General features: G+C 44.7%; 1 non-coding gene and 1 pseudogene across 1 annotated transcript; one reads left to right on the plus strand and one right to left on the minus strand.

Moving 5' to 3' along the window:
* Window positions 1–4,182: 4,182 nt before the first annotated feature.
* LOC132430390 (small nucleolar RNA SNORA76) lies at window positions 4,183–4,337 on the minus strand. The gene has a single exon (XR_009520483.1). It is a non-coding gene; the product is annotated as a small nucleolar RNA SNORA76 (small nucleolar RNA).
* A 12,003-nt stretch (window positions 4,338–16,340) lies between these two features.
* On the plus strand, window positions 16,341–16,777 carry LOC132429464 (large ribosomal subunit protein uL24 pseudogene; annotated as a pseudogene).
* Window positions 16,778–23,291: the final 6,514 nt, after the last annotated feature.

Genomic DNA, 23,291 nt, shown 5'->3' on the forward strand with positions numbered 1-23,291 from the left:
TAGCTTGTATCAGAGAACCTGATATCAGATTCCCTATAGGCAGGGAACTATACATCCCAGTTTTCCTGGGATGGCCCCAGCTTATGCTTGTCCTTCTGGCATAATTATTAAAGCATCCCCTTTCACTTTCAGAAGTGTCCCAAGTTGCACAATACCTTATAGGGTGCTTGTGCAGATTAAGAAGATATGAAATTACCTTCTCAGTGGCTGGTGTAATCTCTGGTGGTGGAGGGGAAGGGAGAGGGATACAATTTGTATCCCCAAGCCCCTTCCAGATGGCACAAGTACCATGGCTTATCGCCTCCACACCTGACTCTACCTCTCAAGGCTCTCTGCCTTGGCCTCCTCCTTGACTACAGCTCAGTCCAGCTCCATCAGGGACCTCCCAGCCTAGGCTGTACCCACAGCAGGGACTTCATCCTGTGCCTCGAAGGCTCTTGATGGAGACCCACACACTAGACAAGACTGTAACCTCCACAGTTTGTCTTCTGAAATTCTGCCTTTGGCTCACTTTAAATTTCTGCCCCGTCTTTAATATTTTCCACTGGCTCCTTCCCTTCACCATTAGACCTTTGTATGTTTATTTATTCATTCATTCATTCAGTGTTAATTATGGGCCTGTCAGGGTGCCAGGCGGAGGATGCAGGTCTTCCCTCTCCTTTGTCACTGCTGTCCCTACCACCCAGCTCTCCTTCCTAACCTAATCTCTCCAGGAAGTGACCTGTTCACAGCTTCCATTTACTTGCTCCCGCTTTGCAGCCTTCTGCCCCCACTGATATTCTAAAACTGCCCCTGCTGTGCTCACCAGTAACCTCCAGGTTGCCAGACCAGGAACTGTCCCGGCCTCTTGGCCTTGGTACCACTGGCCCATTTCTTCTTCTCTTGGTGACCTGGATGTTGCCTCTCCCTGACTCTTTCCTGCATCCCACCTGCATCCCACCATCTCCACCCACCCAGGATCTCCCATGTGTCTTGAGAGTATACTGACCCAGTCCCTGGAATTGACTTCATTTTATGGTCCAGCTTCTGTGTCTAGGGGAAGGGGGCAGACCCACCTCTGACATATTTCACTTAGCATAATGCTCTCAAGGTCCATCCATGTTGTCACGATAGCAAGATTTCATTCTTTTTTATGGCTAAGTAATATTACAGTGTGTGTGTACACTAGATAGATATACATACATACATACATACATACATACATACATACATACATACCTCATTTTCTTTACCCATTCATCCATCCGTCACTGGACACTTAGGTTGTTTCCAGATCTTGGCTATTGTAAATAATGCTGCAATGAACATGAGGGTGTAGATGTCTTTTCAAGTTAGTGTTTTCATTTTCTTCAGATAAATACCCAGAAGTAAATTGCTGGATCACATGGTAGTTCTATTTTTAATTTTTTGAGAAAATGTTATACTGTTTCCATAGTGACTACACCAATTTACATTCCCAGCAAAAGTGCCCAAGGGTTCCCTTTTCTCCACATCCTGACTAATACTTATTATTTGTTCTTTTTGATAATAGCCATTCTGACAGGTGTGAGGTGATATTGTGGTTTTGATTTTCATTTCCCTGATGATTAGTGATGTTGAGCATCTTTTCATATACCTGTTAGCCGTCCATATGTGTTCTTTGCAAAAATGTCTATTCAGATCTTCTGCCCATTTCTTAATTGGATTGTTTGGGTTTTTTGCTATTGAGTTGTATGAGTTCTTCACATATTTTGGATATGAACACCTTGTCAGACATATGATCTGCAAATATTTTCTTTCATTCAATAGGTTGCCTTCAGTGTGATGTCCCACTTGATTTTTGCTTTTGTTGCCTTTGCTTTTGAATCAGATTCAAAAAATCATCACCAAGACCTCTGTAAAAAAGCTTACCGCCTATGTTTTCTTCTAGGAGCTTTACGGTTTCAGGTCTTATGTTCAAGTCTTTAGTCCATTTTGATTTTGTTGTTTTTTTGTTTTTTTGTTTTTTGTGGTACGCGGGCCTCTCACTGTTGTGGCCTCTCCTGTTGCAGAGCACAGGCTCCGGACGCGCAGGCTCAGCGGCCATGGCTCACGGGCCCAGCCGCTCCGCGGCATGTGGGATCTTCCCAGACCGGGGCACGAACCTGTGTCCCCTGCATCGGCAGGCGGACTCTCAACCACTGTGCCACCAGGGAAGCCCTAATTAAAATTCTTTTTAATTTTTGAAAGAACTCTCTTGTAAAAGCCTATAAAACTTGTTTTAATGTTATAGCACTATTCAGAATTTTGGTAAGTGACATATCTTCTAGGGATTTGTCCATTTTATCTAACCTCAAATTCATAGATGGTATTGTTGACATTATTTTATTAAACATTGTTGTATCTGTAGTTATATCCTCTTTTCACTCATACTGTTAATTATATATATCTTTTTCTCTCCTTCTCTCTCTCTCCCCGCCTCCCTCTGTCTCCTCATTACAACAGAGATTTGTCTATTCGTTTATCTTCTTGAAAAACCAACTTTAACTTTTGTTGAGTCTTTCTGCTGCATCAGTGTTTTCCGTTCCACTGATTTCTGCTCATATTTTCACTATGTCCTTCCTTCTGCTTTCCTTGAGCCTATTCTGTTGTTCTTTTCTCAACCACTTACTTTGGATACTTATATTAATGTTCATCAGCCTTTTTTCTTTTCTAATATAAGAATATAAAACCATAAATTTCCCTTGAAACATCTTTGCTGTATCCTACAAGTTTTTATCTGTAGTATTTCCATTATCATTCAGTTTTAATTACTTTTCTTTTAACGTGACATCTAACGTTGCCAACTTTATCTTGTGCATTTGTGTAAGAACATTTAGTTTACAGGTTTCGGGGCTCTCTCAAACTGTATAATTTGCTTTGAGAAGTACACTCAATACAAGTTTTTAATTGTTTAAAGCTGCATTCAACATCAAACTTACCTTGGGTAACTTTTGACATCTGTGGACAAAGCTAATTGTGTTTTTTTAAACATCAACAGCACCTTGCCTGAACAGGACTTTAAAGAAATTAATATATTGAAAAAACATATTTGAACCCTTATTTGATTACTTTAATTGCACCATTAAAACATTTGACTTAAATTATTGGACCATTCCAGTCAGTGTACTGTTCTGATTTGTCATTGTGTAGGCCAATTTGCCTATCAGTGTGCATGTCTTTTTCGCTGGTCTTATAATTTTTGTGCAATAATTAAAGGCAAAGGACTAGATGCACTATTGTGTAAAGAGATTACACGTGACTATACCCTATTGCACTTAATCAAATAGTATGTGGGGATTTACAATCGCTTGCACTGTTTCACAAAATAAATATCTCATGTCAAATACTAGATAAGCGTCTAAGTTATTTCTACTTAATCCTGTTTAGATAATAGGAACAGAATAAACTGTGGTACAGAATAAACCTGGGCCCTCAGCTGCCAGTAGCAGCTTCAGTTTCTTGGGTGGTCAGGGGACCCGTTCTGTTAGAGGATCCAAAGTAGACCACACCCTGATATAAGGTAGGCGCTATTATCCTCGATTCGTATTTTTTAAAGTCCTGCTCCTGAGCTAGAGTTTACACCAACTGCCTACTAACCCTGCTAACTTGGGGCCCCCCTCCAGTTATTAAGCACCAAAGCGGCTAGACATGGCACTTGTGCATACCTGCCCTTCAACACGTGCCGCCTTGTACTCAGAAATGATGCACATTTCACCTAAATCCAGGAGGGATCGTTATCATCTAGAACGTGGCTTACGAAGGAGTGCCTGTGCATTTATTTAGGTGCCTGTGTTGTGCCCCGCAGTGCACAGAACCCTGTCTTTGTGAGCTGTTCAAGCTATCTGGGGCATATCCAAATAAGCAGTTGACCCTAAACGGCGGTTTTTCTAAGTAGTCCGCGAATACACCTCAGCCAGACGAGTTCAGCCCATGCAGCTCAAGACCGGGAGCCAGTTCGTGTCAAGTGCACTACAGCGCTCAGTCTGTTAAAGGCCACAGCCGGATTCTCATCTCCCCTCCCTGCGGACGCCCTCCAAGCCGCGGTTGAATGAACCTGCCCGTCTCACTGATTTCCACGGAGAGGACAGGACACTCGGACTCACAGGACAGGTACAGGAATAAGCAGAGACTGCAGGACCCCCGACGTCTTCCCCAGCCCCCAGCCCCGGCAGCCCAGGGCCGCAGTCTAGCTCGCTGCTAAAAGAGCCGCCGCCGCGGGGCAGACGGCCCCAGTTATGCGCAAGCGCATGCTGCTCTGGCGCTGCAGCCTGACCTCCCCGTCCCCCCCGCCCCCCACGGCGCCACGCGCAGGCGCGGCGAGGGCTCAAAGGCAGCGCGTTTAATTACGTTTAAATATATGCGATGCTTTCTTCTTGATTCATGAGACAGGTTTTGGTTTTTTTTCCCAAATATATAGAAAGTGTTTTAAATTGTCCTTTTGTTATAAACTTCTATTGAATTGTTTTGTAAACAGAGAGTCTATTATAATGCTTACACTTTAAAATATGTAGGGAAATTTTATCATTAATTTTTATGAATGTTCCGTGTATACTTGGGGAAAAATGTTTTCTAATTGTTCGATGCCAAATTTGATATAGGTCCATTAGAAAAAGTCTGTGTTGTGTTTCCATTCATTATACCATTGCTGATATATATTTTTCTACTTATCAATAATCAAGAGAGAGGCATTGAAATCTTCCACTAAAATGAAGGATTGTTCATTTTTTCCTTATTGCACTATTAATGATAGATGTGACTTGAATCTCTTTGGATACTGCCTGTCCTTCATTCTTTCTCTTCTCTCCTTTAATTAGACATTTATCAGACCATCTGATTCTAGCTTCTCTCTCTTAATTTCTCATATTCTTCATCTCCTTTTCCTCTTTGTGGCATTCTGGATAATTTCTCCAAATACATTTTTCCGTTTACTGCTTTTTTCTTCAACTGTGTCTGTCAAAACTGTGCTTTTTAAACCTATCCACTGAGTTTTCATGTCAACAATTACATTTTTCATTTTGAGGTGATCCTTTTTTGTGAGGTTACATTCATAGAACTTGAAATTAATCATTTGAAGTCAGTAGCATTTAGTACATTCACAATATTGTACAACCACCACATTTGGTTTTTTTTATTTCAGATCTGTTTGTTCCTGATAATTTCCTCTTATATGTTCTTTGTAATTATATTTCTTTGAAGCACTGCATTTTTATACGTTTAATTCTTTAAACATTTCCTATATAACTAGTCTATATTGAATATCTGACACTCCATCATCTGCAGTCCTTGGAATGTACTGTCCATTGTTGTCCATTGTTTCTGTGACTCTCAGGCACAGTAACTTGGCTTCTCATGGGTTTGGTCATCTTTATTCAAGAGCTCATAGTAATAATCTGTGAGGGTCCTTTGAGCCTAACTTGAGCAAGCTTTCTTCCAGAGAGGGTTTGCCTCTAAGTACTCTGCTTGCTGGAAGGCACCTCCAAACAAAACCACCTCAGCCTCCACGGAGAGTCTGGCTCAGAAAAGGAATCCAGGCTCAGCATCTCCATCCCACCTTCCAATGTCAGTGAACACATGGTGGTGTGGATATATGATCCGACCTCAGGGCTCTCCCCCCACCCCACCCCCATGCCTACTGGTCCAGCTGGTTCCCACCACCCTGCTCCAGCCCAGCCCCTGATCCAGCCACCTTAGCTACCCTGAGGGGAGTGAGAAGCTCCTTCTACAGCTCTTCGCCATCAAATCCCAGGCGCTAGCTGCCACAGATGGGGCTCTAGCCACTCTACGACTAGACCATGATTGTTTGTTTTTGGTGGTGGACCTCTGGAGACCTCTCCTTTTGTGAGAACAGTGATGTATCAAAGATTATGTGCTATCTGGGGTCAAGCTGTGGTGCAGCAGGGGACTCTCTGAGCCCCCAGTAGTCATAATTCTGGTCCACTCCAGCATTTACCCATAATTAAGCTGATATTTCTATCTCCACCCTGTGTCTCTGTCTCTCAATTGGCTGTGAATTCAGGCATGGAAAGGGGATTTATTTATTGGGTCCCCTCAAATGCCAAAAGAGCATAGCCGGGAGGAATTGGGAAACACAGAAGGGGGTTGAGTGAGCATGGACTGCCCTCTCTGAGCCTGTTTCCTCTAAAATAAAATGAGTATAATCCTACCTGTGCTGACTAGTTCCAGGCTCATTGTACAATTAAATGAAAAGACAGGTGGGGAAGATCTTTGAAAGCTGAAATAACTCAATAAATTTACAGGATTGTTAGTACTGCAAACATTATTACTGCTAAAATTAACGATAATAACCAGCACCAGGGTTTCATGAACCAGCTCCACAGACAGGAAAGATGGAAAATCTTCACAATGCTCTTGGGTTTCTTGCTTTGGCAATGGTGTGGAGACATGGTGACAGCCAGTTTCTCAACTGCAGTTATTTTGTTTCATGCCCTTGAAATAAAATATTTCATGCCCATTTCCTACAAAAATGCCACCCAGATAAAGTTCTTGAGCCATCATTTTAATGAGCTTGTTATTTTCAGCCTAAAGAGCCCTCTCTTTTCCTTCTCCCTTGATTAGGTGTAACCCCGCACCCCACTCACTCCCTTATAAGAAAAGAGGTCGAAGTTGCAACTGAGTTCTGCTAAATGTGGCAATTCAATATTTTTCAACCGTTTTTTACTGCAACTCATAGTAACATATTCAATTTACACAGCAACCCAGTACAAATACACACGCACACACACACACACACACCCCACAGATTTTCATAAAGCAATTCCTACCTTACATATCATGTATTTTCATACTTTCAATCCTATTCTATCCTATACTATTATAGTCTATTTGATTTTTTTTTTTTTTTTTTTTTTTTTTAGTGGTACGTGGGCCTCTCACTGTTGTGGCCTCTCCCGTTGCAGAGCACAGGCTCCGGACGCGCAGGCTCAGCGGCCATGGCTCACGGGCCCAGCCGCTCCGCGGCACGTGGGATCCTCCCAGACCGGGGCACGAACCCGCGTCCCCTGCATCGGCAGGCAGACTCCCAACCACTGAGCCACCAGGGAAGCCCGGCCAGTTGGTTTTTAACAAGGGTGCCCAGACTATTCAAGAGGGAAAAAATATTCTCTTCAATATACGGTGGGACAACTAGATATACATGCAGAAGAATGAAGTTAAACCCACATGTCATGCCATATTCAAAAATTAACTCAACATGAGTCAACAACATAAATGTAAGGGCTAAAACTATAAAACTTTTAGAAGAAAAGGTAAATCTTCATGAACTTTGGATTTGGCAATAGATTCTTAGGTATGATACCAAAAGCACACGCAACCAAAGGAAAATTAGGTAAATTGGAATTCATCAAAATTTAAAACTTTTGTGCATCAAATGACATCATCCAGAAAGCAAAACGACAACCTAAAGAATGGGAGAAAACATTTGCAAATCATATATCTTTAAAATGTCTAGCATCCAGAATATATAGAGAACTCTTAGAATTCAACAACAGAAAGACAACCCAATTTTAAAATGAGCAAAGGATTTGAATAGACAGTTCTCAAAAGAAAATATACAAACAATCAGTAAACACATAAAAGATATTCAACATCATTAGTTATTAGTGAAATGCAAATCAAAACCCTGATAACATACCACTTCACACCCACTATGATGGCTGTAATTTTTTTTTTAAGGTAAGTGGTAGGGAAGACGTGGAGAAACTGGACCTCTTGTGCATCATGGGTAGGAATGTAAAGTAATGCAGCCTCTGTGGAAAACAGTGTGATGTTCCCTCAAAAAGTGAAACATATAATCATCATATGACCCAGCAATTCTACTTCCCGGTATATATCCAAAAGAATTGAAAACAAGTATTCAAACAAATACTTATTAAAACAAATAGTGTGCACAGAAATGTTCACACTATTCGAAGAACTTCACAGCAGCCAAAAGGTGGGGACAACTCAGATGTCTATCAATGGATGAGTGAATAAGTGAAATGTCGTCTATCCATACAATGGAATATTATTCACCCACAAAGTGAAATGAAGAAGAGATACCTGCTAAACAGGGATAAACCTTGAAAACATTACATTAAGTGAAAGAAGCCAGAAACAAAAGGTCATATATGAGTCCTTTTATACAAAATATCCAGGATAGGTAAATCCCTAAAGATAGAAAGCAAATTGGTGGTTGCCGGGGACAGCGGGGAGGGGGAGTCAGAAATGACTGCCTAATGAAGACAGGGCTTTCCTCTGGGGAGATGAAAATGTTTTAGAACTTGATAGAGGTGGTGGTCTCACAGCATTGTGAGTATATAAAATGCCACTGAATTATACACTTTAAAATGGTTAATTGTATTTTGTGTGAATTTCAACTCAAATTTCTTTTGAGGGGGGAAAAAATGTCAGGCTAGGGGTTAACCTCATCCTGAGCTCGTGCCTGGAAGGGGCACAAGGGTGGCTTCTGGGGGGCTGGTCGGTTTGCTTTCTTGGGCTGGGTTCTGGCTGCCCTTGTGAGTGAATTTGTGAAAATTTTCAGCGAGCTCTGTACAGGTGATGTGTGCTGTGTCTTCTATGTATTTTATACTCTAATAAAAGGAAGTTTGTTTTGTACTTTTTTATTGTTTTTTGTTTGTTTGTTTGGCCATACCTTGTGGCTTGCGGGATCTTAGTTCCCTGACCAGGGATTGAACCTGGGTCCCGGCAGTGAAAGCACAGAGCCCTAACCTGGAACTCTGGAACACTGGAACACCAGAGAATTCTCTGTTTTGTACTTTTTTAAAAAGGAAATTCTTCTTGCTACGTTTAAGATGCTGACAGCAGTCCTTCTCTTGTGACGGGGCCAGGATAAAGGCGATGCAAGCAATGTGAATCGTGTAAGTGTTGACTCAGATCCAGTCTTTGTTTCAAAGGCTGGTATTTTGTTCATCATGGCTTTTTTTGCATTTGTTTTGGTTTTTGAAATATTGCCAATAAAATATTGTTTATCTCTGTCACTGAGGTTTTGGGCATCCTCTGAAATGTTGCACCCCAGACAGTGTCTTACCTCACCCTAGTCCCCTCCCTAAATTTCAACCCAGCACCATTGGGAACTGAAGGAAATGCAGTCTGAATAGTAGGGGGGAGCTCGCCCCATTCTGCCTCTTCCTGTGAGAATAAGGGGCTTCCTGAAGTGCATCCCTCAGCCTCAGGTGGCACAAACAAGACCCCCACCCTTCTTCCTGACACTCCCCCAAGCCTCCTGACCCCCACAGGTTCCAGGCCCCCAGAGTGAGGCCACATTGCTCAGGAGGCAGGGACGTGTGGCCCCACGCTACCCAGTAAGGAGCTGGATAAAAGGTAGCTGCCAGAGTTTGTACTGGGGAAACCTCAGGGGGACCTTAATAAATGGGCATGCCCCATTCCCTTCATCCTTAGCAACATTCATTTCTGGAAGTGTTGCTTTGCCTTCTGTTTTCTGAGTGGGCTAAAGTAAGTGCAGGCATCTTGAGCGTGCATTTAAGGAGATGAGTTGGAGGGCGTGGCCTGGCTTGTCCAGTTCTCTCTCTTTCTTACTCTCCTGGGGGATTTGCTTATGAAATCAGATCCTCCCATCATGAAGAAAAAGTTTAACTGTGTTACTCTCCCTTGAATGAAATAGGAATTTTTTAAGTAGATGTCTATGAAGCAGTATATATTTTTTAAATGCAGCAAAGTAGAGATTTCTCAAAAAAATGTGGTGATCTTTAAATATTCAACAATTTAGAATATCCTCTCTAGTTAATAATGGTGTATTCTATAAAGAGAAAACAATATATTTTAAATACATATTATAAAAGACAACCTATACCACTTATAGATCTACATCTATATGAACATATATATGATATATATACTTTATTTTTAAATGGGATCACATTCTAGAACAATGTAGTCCAACAGACATTTCTGCAATGATGGCAATGTTTTATATCTGCACCGTCCAACACGGTAGCCACTAGCCACAGTTGCTACTGAGCACTTGACACGGAGCTAGTGTGACTGAGGATCAGAATTTCTAATTTTATTTTATTTTAGATAGTTTAAATTTAAATGTATTGAAATAGCCACATGTGTTACTGTACTGCGTTAAGCAGCACAGAGCTGTATAGCACTTCACAAACATTTAATTCACTTAACATTGATCGGCAAGGTCTTTCCAATTCAATAAATATGCTTCCGAAACATCAGTATCTATGTACATGATAACACGAATAGGTTAAAAAGTGTAATGTAAAACTAGGTTAAAAAGTGTAATGTAAAAAAGTGTAATGAAAAAAAACTAGATATATTTTTTTTAAGACCATACATGACCCAAATAAAGAAACCTAGAAAATCTCATTAAGGTATTTTTTAAAAGGAAGAGGAAAGGCTTCCCTGGTGGCGCAGTGGTAGAGAGTCCGCCTGCCGATGCAGGGGACACGGGTTCGTGCCCCGGTCCGGGAAGATCTCACATGCCGCGGAGCGGCTGGGCCCATGAACCATGGCCGCTGAGCCTGCGCATCCGGAGCCTGTGCTCTGCAGCGGGCGGGGCCGCAACAGTGAGAAGCCCGCGTACAGCAAAAAAAATAAAAGGAAGAGGAAGAAGATTAGTAACAGTGGAAGATGAGGTGGGACAGGACTGAAATATACAAGGACGAAAAGACAGACTGTCAAGCGTGATGTTGGTCAGGAAGATGATGCTAGGTAAGGCAAAGAGAAATGCAGAGCTTACACATGCAGTCCCGTATAGGAATTTGAGTTTTGTTCTAAAAGAAAAGAGAAAATATTGTCATTGAAGAGTTTTATTTATTTATTTATTTATTTTTAGCAAATGTGGTTTTTTTTCTAATATTTAATTTTTTAAACATCTTTATTGGAGTACAATCGCTTTACAATGGCGTGTTAGTTTCTGCTTTATAACAAAGTGAATCAGCTATACATATATATATATATCCCTATCTTTTCCCTTTAATATTTATTTATTTATTTGGTTGCACCAGGTCTTAGTTACGGCAGATGAGCTCCTTAGTTTTGGCACGCGGGCTCCTTAGTTGTGGCATGTGAACGCTTAGTTGCAGCATGCATGTGGCATCTAGTTCCCTGACCAGGGGTTGAACCCAGGCCCCCTGCTCCCTCTGGGAGCACAGAGTCCTATCCACTGCGCCACCAGGGAAGTCCCCACTGAAGAGTTTTAAGGAGGAGCAGGACATGATCTGCTCCATGTCTAAAAAGAGCATTGATTTGGAAAATGGCCTGTAAGGGGCACCAGGAGGATTATTTAGGAAATTTAAGGAACAGTTGAAAATAGTATTCAAGAGCTCAGCCTCATACCTGTTGATGAACTTCTCTGTGCCTCAGTTCCTCATTTGTAAAACAGGGTTAAAAATGGTACACTTACCTTGAGGGTTATTTTGAGATTAAAAAGTACTAGTGTTTGTAATACACTTAGACAGTGCCCAGCACATAGAAAGTGCTTTATAAGCCATTTACTCTTATTATGACTGCATTAGTCCAGAGGAAAGATGATGTAAGCTTTGAGTGGTAGCGGTGAAATTATTTTGGTGGAAGACTGCAGCTGTAGGAGGCTGTGGAGTTAAAAGGTTTATGGAAGGTAGATGGGAGATGTGAGTGGGCAGCATGGGAAATGAAGTAATCATAGATGACTTCAGAGTTTTTGGCTTAAGCAACTGTGCTGACGGGGGTCCCATTTATGCAGTGGAAAAGACTGGAGGTCAATTTAGGACATATCAGATCTCCACGTGGCTCTACTAAGTAATAGTTGATCAATGGGCCAGAGCTCAGGGAAGAGTTTGGACTGAAGTTATAAACATGTTCTTCATTTTTGCAAGAGGGAAAATATTTAGTAATATAATTTGAATTGGACATTTAGTAATAATATTTAAAGGCACTCAAATCCTAAGAAATTTGATAGATCAAACACATGTAAAATTATATTTGTATAAATCATTCACTGAAGCATTGTTTGTAATAGTACAGTTTGTAAATCACCTAAATAGCCACTGATAGGGGACTCGTTAAAGAGCCTGTAATATGATCAAAATGGAATATTATACCACTGATAAGGGAATTAGTCAAATCCATATGTCCTGATATATCAAGAAAATGATGCTCAAGAGACATTGTTCAGTGAAAAAATAAGATGCACAACAAAATGTATAAAACACTACATCTGTGTGTGCTCCATACCTCTCCTCTAAAACACAGATTTGCAATGTTATATTCATGGATTATTTCAGGAAGGATACACGATTGCTAACAACTGTAGCAATGGCTAGAGGACAGGAGTTGATCAAGATTTACTTTTTACTCCACGTTCTTTGGTATCATTGAATTTAGAACCACATACATGCATTGCAAACATTTTAAGTATGTAAAAAATTTTTAAAACATGGTTTCGGGGGAAAAAATCACTCTGGTAGCACTGTGGAGCAATGTGCAACAAACCGGCATCAGGAGACCAATTAGCAGGCTACTGCAATACTCCGAGTGAGAGAAGATGAGGACTAGGGCTAGGGCCGTGTCAATGAGGGTGGAAAGAAGAGCGGGCTTCAAGAAGCATTTTACAGGTAGAATTCAAACTCCGAGGAAAGGCTGGTTACGGGGGTGAAAGCAAGAGAGGATGACTCCCAGGGTTTGGGCTAAGAAAGATTTTGTACTCGGAGTCACTCCCCCCCGCCCCCACCAGGTCTACCCATTCCTCCAATAGCTCCTGGAAGGCTGGATGGACAGAGATCTTCCTGGGAAAGCTGAAGAGAGGGGCTGGGGGGAGTGTCTAAGTGAACAGAGAGCTCCAGCCACCACCACTGCCTACCCCACCCCCCACACAGCATCACACGGACTCCTGGACTGTACCTCACGCTCTCACCAGAGAAGCTGAAACACATGCTTTCCTACTCAGTGCATTCGGAAAAAAGAATACCCATCGACATTCTCCTCCCTTCCTTCCTGCCAACGAGCAGCAGAAATGCCTCCAACATAAAGAAAAGATTTCTATTTTTTTTTCATTTTTTCATTTTCCCCGTCTAAGAGTTGAATTTCCCCTCTTAGAGAAAATTCCTCTGACCCAGAGTAGCTGCAGGATGCTGCATTTGCATGCCGCAATTCTATTGGCTGAAGCCAGCTGGAAAGGGGTGTTGGGTAATTGTCAGCCTCTTCAGAAGGAGTTAACATATCATGAGCTTGCGAGTCAGGAGGTAACAGCTTGCTTACAAGGCAGCTTTGCCCAAGATGTGTCCTGGCTCTGGAAAGTTAAGGTGGAGGTGGCTTCAGACAGCTGTGGGACCTCTGCCCGTATTTTTTTGTTTTCCCCAAAAGCCAATAAAAAAATGCTAACTCTGCTCACATTCCACAAGGATGAGTCTTGTTTATCCCTAGGCACAGCGGTACCCGCCAAAAAACTGCTAATCTGTTTTCCCTTTACTGGAGAGACTGAGTCAGGACTCAGGGGGGCTATTCTCACCTCTCAGACAGCCCTTTCTGGCCCTCCTCTGACTTTGTGCAGACTGAGAAGAGCCGAGCTCAGCCGAGCCAAAACCCTGAGGTTGAGCCTGAAAAAGCCCAGCAGCCCCACAGCCCATGCTCTCGAGCATCTTTGCCAGGCGCTGCTGCCCAGGAGATGGGCACGAGCAAGATCTCACCAGCGGGCAGGTCCTGACCTTCATGGGAGACTCCAGTCCTTTGCTTTGGAAACCAGCAACCCCCCTCACCACCTCTAGCCACCTTTGAGAGAAGAGGAAACCACCAGCAGCCCCTCACATACAAGGTTCACGTCTTCAGTCTTTTTCGACTCACTGCCCAACCCATGACTATATTAACCAGGTAGTTTATTTTCTGTATTCTGATGCTTTGACATCTGGGGTGACCGCCCCTCCCAGGGGCAGCCAATTCCTGGAAGTAGTAAACCACTCACCCACCAGTGCACCTTTCAAATGCAAACCAACCAATTCAATCAACCAAACTAATTAACCAATCTAATTCAATTAACCAATCGGATTTGAGGGTGCCCACACCCTCAACCATCTCCTTTATCAGGCTCTCACATTCCAGATCACTAGCCACCTGCCCTAATCATCCCATGGCCAGGTACCAGCCAACTGCAGACACCCTTGTGCCCCAGAGACCACTGAGATTATTCAAACTAGCCAGTCCTAAACCTGTTTAATCTGCCTCATCTGTCCCTTCCCACAGAAACCACAAAAATGGCTCTTGCCCACAATTTCCCCTTTGCCTTCGCCTCCCACACTAGTGCCTCCCAGTGCAGCCCCCCCCACCCCCCGTAGAGTGGCGCGCATCCCTCTTGAGATATATGAATATAACCAACTACCTTTTCAGTGGTAGTCATCTCCTCATCTGCTGGCCCGGCCATATCTAAATGATAATAAAACCTATATTTTTAAACAATGACCTCAGACCTCAGCTCCCACCAGCTTCTGAAACTGTCCTCACCCGGTGACCACCTTGTTGCTAAATCTAATGAATGCGTTTTAGTCTTTACTTGACACCACTGACCACTTGCCCATGCCTGGGGCGTGGCTCTCTCCTGGCTCTCCTATCCCTCTGGCACTTTCTCACACTCCTTTGTGGCTTAAACACCAGTGCTCCTTCAGGTCCTGTCCTGGGTTTTGTTTTCTTCTAGGACCACAGTGCCCCCTGGGCGCTCATTACCACCTATTTGCCAACACCTACTAGACATTTGCCTTCCACTCAGACCTTGCTCCTCAGCCCCAGCCTGGACCTCTGCACTGCGCGTCCCACAGGACCTCAAACTCAACATGGCTGACATTGAACTCATGATCTTTTGCCCCAAAGCTGCCTCATCTCTTCTCTTCTTTCAGAGCAACCACACCAAAAACCTGGAAATTCTTGCCAGACCTCACCAAACACACCTATGAAGTGCCTGTGTGCTGTGAATTCTCCCATGTGGGTCTCTCTCATCTGTCCCACCTCTTCCATCTCCACTGCTCCTGCCCCATTTCAGGCCCTCATCCCCTTCAACCGAACTCCTATGGTCCCAGTTGTGCTGCATCCAGTCCTGTGCATCCTTCCAATCCCACACCATCGCATCAGTTTCCACTCATCTCTCCAGAAAGCAAGTCTCACCACACTTCTCCCTGTTTCAGAGCCTGCCATGGCTCCCCACTGCTTACTGGATAAAGTCTAAAACCTTTAGGCTTATAAATCCAGTCTTCTGTGATCTGGCTTCTTCTCCCTCCCCAGCCACATCTCAGGCACCATCCCTCCACTCCCCCTGCCCACTCCATGTGTGAACCACACAGAACTTCAGAATGTGTTGTTCCCCAGACACAGTTCACACTTCCATGCCTTTGTTTCTGAGACTCCCTCTGTTGGAAACTCCTTTCTTCTTCTTTCCAGAAAAATAACCACTACTTTCTCCCAAACTCTCCTTGGAATTTCCTCCCTTTTTTGCCTGACAAACAGCACCGATGATACTTGATTGTTCTTATTTCTTTATATGTTCATTCAAAAATATTTATTAAGAATCTGCTTTGTGCTAGGACCCAGAGGCCCTAGAGATACAACAGTAAATAAGGCAGACACAGACCCTGATCTCAAGGAAGTGTCTATCACACCACCCTGTTCCCCCAGAAGCTGCCTTCTGCCTCTCTACCTCTGCTCTGAACCCACTACAAGACGAAAGGACCAGCTGAGCAGGAGACGCTCCATGTGGCCCTCTGTTAATCCCCTACACCGCCCCAGAGTAATCTTTTGAAAGAAGGCATCTCTCTGGCCATTCCGCACCCTTCTGATAAAACTCTGATGACCTCACATTACCCATGTTCCTCAACTGGGTCTTTCCCGTTTCGCCAGCGATCCCTCTCAACATTCATTGCCACAGGCAACCCCAAACCACCTGTATTTCCCCACACCCGCTTTGCTTTGCTTTGTCTCTATGCCTTTGTTCATGCCCTCTCCTTCACCTTAAATGCCCTTCCTTCTCTTCACCTGGTTTATTTGTTATCTACTGCTGTGTAACAAACCACTTGGACTAGTAACTAAAGGCAGCAACCATTCTGTGAGTCAGCAGTTTGGTCAGGGGTCAGCTGGGACGGCTCATCTGTACTCCATACGGACTTACAGGGCTCACCCATGCATTTGTGGTCAGTTGACAGGTGGACTGGGGGCTGGACGATCCTAGAACATCTCACTCAATACCTGGCAATTCGGTGGGGCTGTTAACTGGAGCATCTCAGTTGAGCTGTCTCCACGCGGCTAGCTTGGGCTTCCTCACATGGCAGCTGGGTTCTAAGAAGCAAGCCCTCTTCCCTTTTACAGCCATCGCTGAAGTGCCGGCGGCCAAAATGAAGTTCAGTCCCTTCGTGGCTTCTGACTGATGGAAAACCGGAAAAGGAATTTCAGTGCACCTTCCCACATGCGCAGGAAGATTATGTCTTCCCCTCTTTCTAAAGAGCTGAGACAGAAGTACAATGTTCGATCCATGCCCATCCGAAAGGACGATGAAGTTCAGGTTGTACGAGGGCACTACAAAGGGCAGCAAATTGGCAAAGTAGTCCAGGTTTACAGGAAGAAATATGTCATCTGCAATGAACGAGTGCAGTGGGAGAAGGCTAATGGTACGACTGTCCATGTGGGCATTCACTCCAGCAAGGTGGTTATCACCAGACTAAAGCTGGATAAAGACCGCAGAAAGATCCTCGCATGTAAAGCCAAATCTCACCAAGTAGGAAAGGAAAAGGGCAAATGTAAGAAAGAAACAATTGAGAAGATGCAGGAATAAAGTAATCTTGCATACAACTTTCACTAAAAACTGTTAAAATGAAAACAAAACAAGAAGCAGCAAGTCCTAATACACAAGCATTTATGAAGTTTCTGCCTGATTGCATTTGCTCAAATCCCATTGGCCAACGTATGTCATAGAGCCGAGTCCAGAATCAATATGGAAGAGGTGTGACTCCCTGGGGAGCCATGAAGGTAGCAATCTACCACAGTCTGCCCTCTACCCCTAATGATGCACAGCCTTCCCACGTGTGAAATATACACCCCCTACCAAAACACCCAAAGTAGTATCCAATCACGACAGCAGGCTCAAAGGCCTTGATCTCATAACATGCAGCAGGTCTGGATGTGGCTGAATCTCCTGGGGTACAACGCCTCGGGTGTGGCTCCTTTCGATCCAGAAGGCTGTGAGCTAACAAGACAAGAAATCTGCTCCCCACGTGCCCAGCATACAACGGTAAATCACGTACAGGATAACCTCAACAGATGCTCCCCTTAAAAGGGGGAGAAACAGGAGGCACGTAGCGATCATGGAATCCAAAGCCATTCTGGAATCCAACCAGGCACTATTATCAGGACCCCTACTCCAGAGGCAGGGAATGTGACTTGAATAGAGCTCAGTTCCCCTTGGCTTCTAGTTATATTCTCTGGGCTCTTGGTTCTGCCCTCTGAGAGGATTTTCTTTTCCATAAGAAAAGGCCTGTGTGAATATTGGCCAGCTTACTGTCCATAGATAGTTGGGGGTCCCAAGGCCTCTTTTCATTTTTAACTGTGTCATTCCCTTTGAGTCCAAACTGATAGAGTCTTTGCCAATACAATACTCTTTAAAACTTTATGGGTTTTCTGTGAGTATTATTGGGTTCACTTTGCGCACCAAAAGTCACATGCATAATTAGTTTCAAGAAGACTCTATTTCTGCTATGGGACGGCAGCCTTAATTTTCTCAGAAACCCTTTTGTTTAACCGAGAAGGTCTACTAAGCACCATCTTAAATCTTCCTGGGGTCTGAACGAAGTTTCTACAATCATATGCTTGATTTAATCTTTACCTTTAGGCTAGTTCTCACTTTGAGAATCTATTGCCTGCTGGAGAGACTGGAAATGAGACCAGTTTTCTTTTCCATCTCAGCAAACTGGACAGATCCTCATTTGGCTCATCTCTCTTATAATACCTTATCATGCCAGCTAGAAGCACCCAAATGACACTTTCAGCATTCTGTCTCTAGATCCCTTTAGCTAAATCCACACTCAGTAGGTGCGTTTTCTGTTACCAAAAGCAATGTTTTTGCCAATTGTTTCTCCACCGTATATAACACGAGTCACCCTTGGTCCAGCCTCCAAGCAGTTTCCTTACTGCTTTCCCAGCCTCTCCCACCAGTTCATTCACAGCCCCTCCAGCCTGCACTACAGCCTCCTTGCTGCTTATCATGCAGACCTTTGCCCACCACCCAGTTCCAAAGCCACTGCCCCAGGTTTAGGTTTTTAAAGCATGTTTAGGTACCACACTTCTAGGTACCAATTTATGTATCAGGTACCTATTGCTACGTAACAAATCACCTAAAACAACAGCTTCAAACAACCACCCTTTTATTAAGTTCACGGATTCTGTGGGTCAGGAATTCAGACTTGTCTCTGTCCCGCAATATCTGGGGCCTCAGCTTGAAAACTCGAACAGTTAGGCGGACAACTCAAACAGCTTGGGGCTGGATTGTCTGGAAGCTTCTTTATCTACATGACTGGGGCCTGGGCTGAAATGACTTTGAAAGCTAGGTTCACATGGGCCTAGAGTGTTTCCATGATGCCTCTCCACGGGACGGGGGCTTCAACAGCATAGCCTTAGGGTCGTCAGACATTGCATATGGCGGTGCCAAGAGCAAGTGTCCCAGAAAACAAAGTAAAAGCTATATGGCCTTTCTAAGACCTGAATTCAAAAGCCTTTTAGCATCACTTCTGTCATATTCTGTCGGTGGGAGCAGTCACAAATCCATTAAGACTCAGGTGGGACACAGTCTTCACTTCTTGAGAAAGGAAGATCAAAGGATTTCTATCCAGGTTTTAAAACCACCTTAGTAGGCTTATTGGGGGTGGTTCATTTCTGTTCTTGGGGGCATCAGTTAGGATTACACATGTGTTTGTGATCATGTGGCAGGTTAACTGGGGGCTAGCTGATCCCAAGTGGTGGTTGATACAAACTGAGGCACCTCAGTTCTCTACGTGGTTGCTCAAACTTTCTCATGTGGCAACTGAATTCCAAGAAGGCAAGTCCCAACTACAAACACTTATCAAGCTTCTGCTTGCATCTCATTTGCTGACAGCCCATTGGCCAAAGCAAGGCACATGGCCAAGTCCAGAGTCAATGAAGATGGAGATCACATGAGGGCATGGATATCAGGATACATGATTCATTGGAGGGCAGCACTGGAACACTACTGTTACCTGGGTAACTCCCATTTTTCTTTAGACTCAGTCCGTGCCTCCCCTCTTCCAACAAGGCCTCTCTTGACAGACTGGGTCATTAGTTGTCCCTTCTTTGAGCTGCCACAATACTTTACACACATCTCTACCTCTGCACTTACCCTATTGTTTTCTAACTATCTGTTTACCATTTTCATCTCCCCCACTGGACAAGCCTTCGAAGGCAGACTGTGCTCTATTGATCTTTGTATTCCCAGGGTCTAGTCCTGTGTCTAGAACATTGTGCCTAACAATAATGTCTTTCAGGACTTCCCTGATGGCACAGTGGTTAAGAATCTGCCTGCCAATGCAGGGGACATGGGTTCGAGCCCTGGTCCGGGAAGATCCCACATGCTGCGGAGCAACCAAGCCCGTGTGCCACAACTACTGAGCCTGCGTGCCACAACTACTGAAGCCCACGCACCTAGAGCCTGTGCTCCACAACGAGAGAAGCCACTGCAATGAGAAGCCCACGCACTGCAATGAAGAGTAGCCCCCGCTCACCACAACTAGAGAAAGCCCACACGCAGCAACGAAGACCCAAAGCAGCCAAAAGTAAATAAAGAAATAAAGTTTTAAAATAAAAAATAATGTCTTTTAATTATTTGATTAGTTAAACATTCATGAATAAACCTTCTTAAATAAATGTTGAAAGTGTTATCTCCATTGGTGCTTTGACCTCTCGCCCTCTGCCCTGCATTCTAAGAGAAACTTCTCTTTTTTGTCATACTCTCCAACCAAACATGCATTGCTTCAGGGAGTGACCTCATTCAAGGAGTTGACCTCAACTAGAGATTAGGAGAGGCAGCAGAGGGTCAAGCAGTGGTTCCAAGATTTTTCAATTACATAGACTACTCATATTTCCAAAGAAGTTTGGGGAGCAACAGAAAGTTACAACTTTTTGTGCCTAGAAGGGACATTAAAAACACACCACCTACCACCATCAGTTCAAAAAAATGGAAAGGTATAACCTTAGAATGAAAAAATAGACCATTGCAAGGAAGGGCCGGTGTGTGGCCTCAATTAGCCCAGAATTAGGGCTCAAAAGCTGTCTTAACATGTGATCCAACTGGGAAGGTCTCAAGTGGCCTAACCACAAATTCTCCTTCCCAATTATCAGTTTCTGCTGATAAGTTCTTCTGGTCAATTAACCCTCCTTTTCACAGGGACCAGGTATAATCCCTGCTTATCCCTGAGAATCAGGCTTCCGTTCCCCGCCAGCCCACAGAATTATTCAAACAAGCCAATCATATCCTCCTGCGGGAAATGAGCATTCCACCCTTTGGGTACGACAAAGCCTGCCTCACAGCTCCCGCTTTTTCACTGTTCCTGAGTGCAGCTCCTGAGTGGCAGTGCCTGGCATGTGGTGTCTTCCTCCGGGCTGTGAGTACAGGGGACTAATAAACTGCTGTCAATCACATCTGTCCAGTGTCAGGGGTCATGTGTTCAACTATCTCCAAAACCCTAGGGTGGGAATCTGGGAATCCTCCCTTATCAACAGAGTGAATAGGAGGTGATCAGAACAAAGCAGCAACCTGACAGCTATGTTCAGAGCACCCCACATTGGCCTTGTTTCTCTCATCTCACCATGCACCAGGGAAGCCAGTCTAGCAGAAGTCTGAAGACCCACCCTGGGAGCAGTGGAGAGCACTGTACATGGAGTCAGGGGATCTGGGATCTAGCTAGTCTTGCCTGTGCTCCAAAATCTTTGTCTGACCTTTGACAAATCATTATCCTTTGTGGGCCTCATTTTCCAGCTATAAAATGATGAGATGGCTTCCGCCACCTCTGTGATTAAAAAGACAATCTGATGAAATAGGGAAATAAAAAGGGTGAATGGCTGGTGGTCCCTTGGTCATCCTAAAGGAATGTGCATTTTTATTACTTTGTGGGTTGTTTCTTATATTTATTTATTTATTTGGTTGCGCCGGGTCTTAGTTGTGGCAGCTGGGCTCCTTAGTTTTGGCATGTGCACTCTTAATTGCAGCATGCATGTGGGATCTAGTTCCCTGACCAGGGATCGGACCCGGGCCCCCTGCACTGGGAGTGCAGAGTCTTAACCACTGCGCCACCAGGTAAGTCCCGGAATGTGCATTTTTAGAGGTGTATTTACTCCGTGTGTCTCTAGATGAGGCAACTGGAGATGATGGGAGAGGAAAGATCTAAGGGACCAACAGGGCAGCCACAGTCTGCCAGTAAATCTTGCCTTGAGTGGATTCCTCTAAACCCTTCCTGCTTTCAGCACTCCTATCCTGTGCCATTAGCAAATGGGAGTTTTAACTCTCCTCCCCATCACCACCCTGTGTTCCATCCCAGGCCCTAAATGTCTCACTTGAGCCATTAACTCCATCCAGCCGGAGACCTTGCTTTAGCAGACACACAATTGCCGCACCCTCTAGAGTCCACACTCCCCACCCCTTCCTGAAGTGAAGTGCTTGGGGACCCAGAAAATAGGCCAGGTCCTCATAAACTTATCAAAATAGCACAGCTAGGCCTTCCAACCAGCAACACTCAGAGACTGGGCCATAGAGTGGAAAACAGAGCATGCAGGGTCTTGTCCAGACAGAGCCCAGATATCTCCGGTAGTTAAGGGGCCTCTGGGTATCCTCATGTCTTGCCAAAAAAAGTAACCACCTCCAGCCCCCTCTGTGTGTGTGTGTGTGTGTGTGTATGTGTGTGTGTGTGTGTGTGTGTGTTCCGGTGGCGGGGTGGGGGTGGTTAGGCTGAAGCTAAAGCAACTAAAGCAACTGTGCTCTGATAGGAAAGATCCTGGACTGAGAACCAGAAAGCTGTTAAGCAGGAAAGACACTGCGTGGCGTGCCAAGGAGGAGGCTAGCACGTATTGAATGCAGCAGGAAGATGGAAGGGAAAGATGAGGTGGTGGTAGAGGTCGGCTGCCAGGGGCCAGGACATCCAGGGCCTTAAAAGTTACCCTCCAGGCAATGAGAAGCCAGGTCACCTGATCTTTGAAGAGGGATGGTCCCAGGCCTGGGAGCTTGTGAAAAGTGCAGACTCAGGCAGCTCTACTACTAGACTAGGGAGATCCCAGGGGGGCAGGGGCAGCTGCATTTCTCATAAAGTGCCCCAGGAGCTTCTGTTTTTTAGCAGAGCCAAGGGCCCCTGGACTTGACCATCTGCGAGGCTTGTTCCCGTTAGAAAATTCCATCATTGTAAGCGTTGGGAGGCCACCTAACCTCCAAGGGAGGGAGAGGGAAATGAATCTCCCATTTGCAAGCCCAGGGATGGCTTCCAACAGTGCCATCACACTAATGGAAACTGCAGTGAGGGAGCCAGGCCCAATGTCTGTGAAAGAATAGGAGAAGGGGTAGGCAGGGGGGCAGGGCCAGCCCACAGGATGTCCCCACCAGAATTCACAAAGAGGCCACAAGGATGCAACTCAATCAAATAGATCTTTGTTCAAAAACTTCACCTCACCCGTGGCTGGGAGAGACAAGTCATTAGCACTGGCTGTTAAAAAAAAAAAAAAAAAAATCCAAGGGCCTCTGATGATGTCAAATAAATGGGGCAAGGACAGGTGCCCCAGGGGATTAAAAGCGTGGTATCCATTTCTAGTTGGTCCTGTCTCCTCCCCTTTCCCACAGTTCCACAATTTCCCCCTCCCGCCGGTCTGGGATGCAGCCGTGGAGTGGCTCAGCACTGAGGACTTGGGGCTCCACACCCCAAGTCAACCGGCCAGCTCTCCCACTTACTAACCATGAAGTGGGATGGAGAGTGGGCTGAGATGAACCCAGCAGATTGTAGCCATGGATGTAATGTGCCCAGCAGAACGCTTGATAGAGGGCGGCACCCTTTCCCTTGTCTGAAGACCAAGCAGACAGTACTCAAGGACTTGGGTGGGAGTGGGGGCAGGAGGGGTACATGAAATTGAGAAGAACCTTCTAGCTGTCTGCACCAGGAAGCGCCAGCCCAGGAGCCGAGGGAGACGGTGCCCAAGAGCAGAAAGTCGCTGAAGGGCCGGGTGTTCTAGGCTGGGTGAGGGGGCGGAGCAGGGCTGGGGACCAGGAAAGACCAGGTGCTGCCTTGCTTCTGAAGGGCTGCTCC

The sequence above is a fragment of the Delphinus delphis genome, chromosome 8 (genome assembly GCF_949987515.2).
Source record: "Delphinus delphis chromosome 8, mDelDel1.2, whole genome shotgun sequence".
NCBI classification, from domain to species: Eukaryota; Metazoa; Chordata; class Mammalia; order Artiodactyla; family Delphinidae; genus Delphinus; species Delphinus delphis.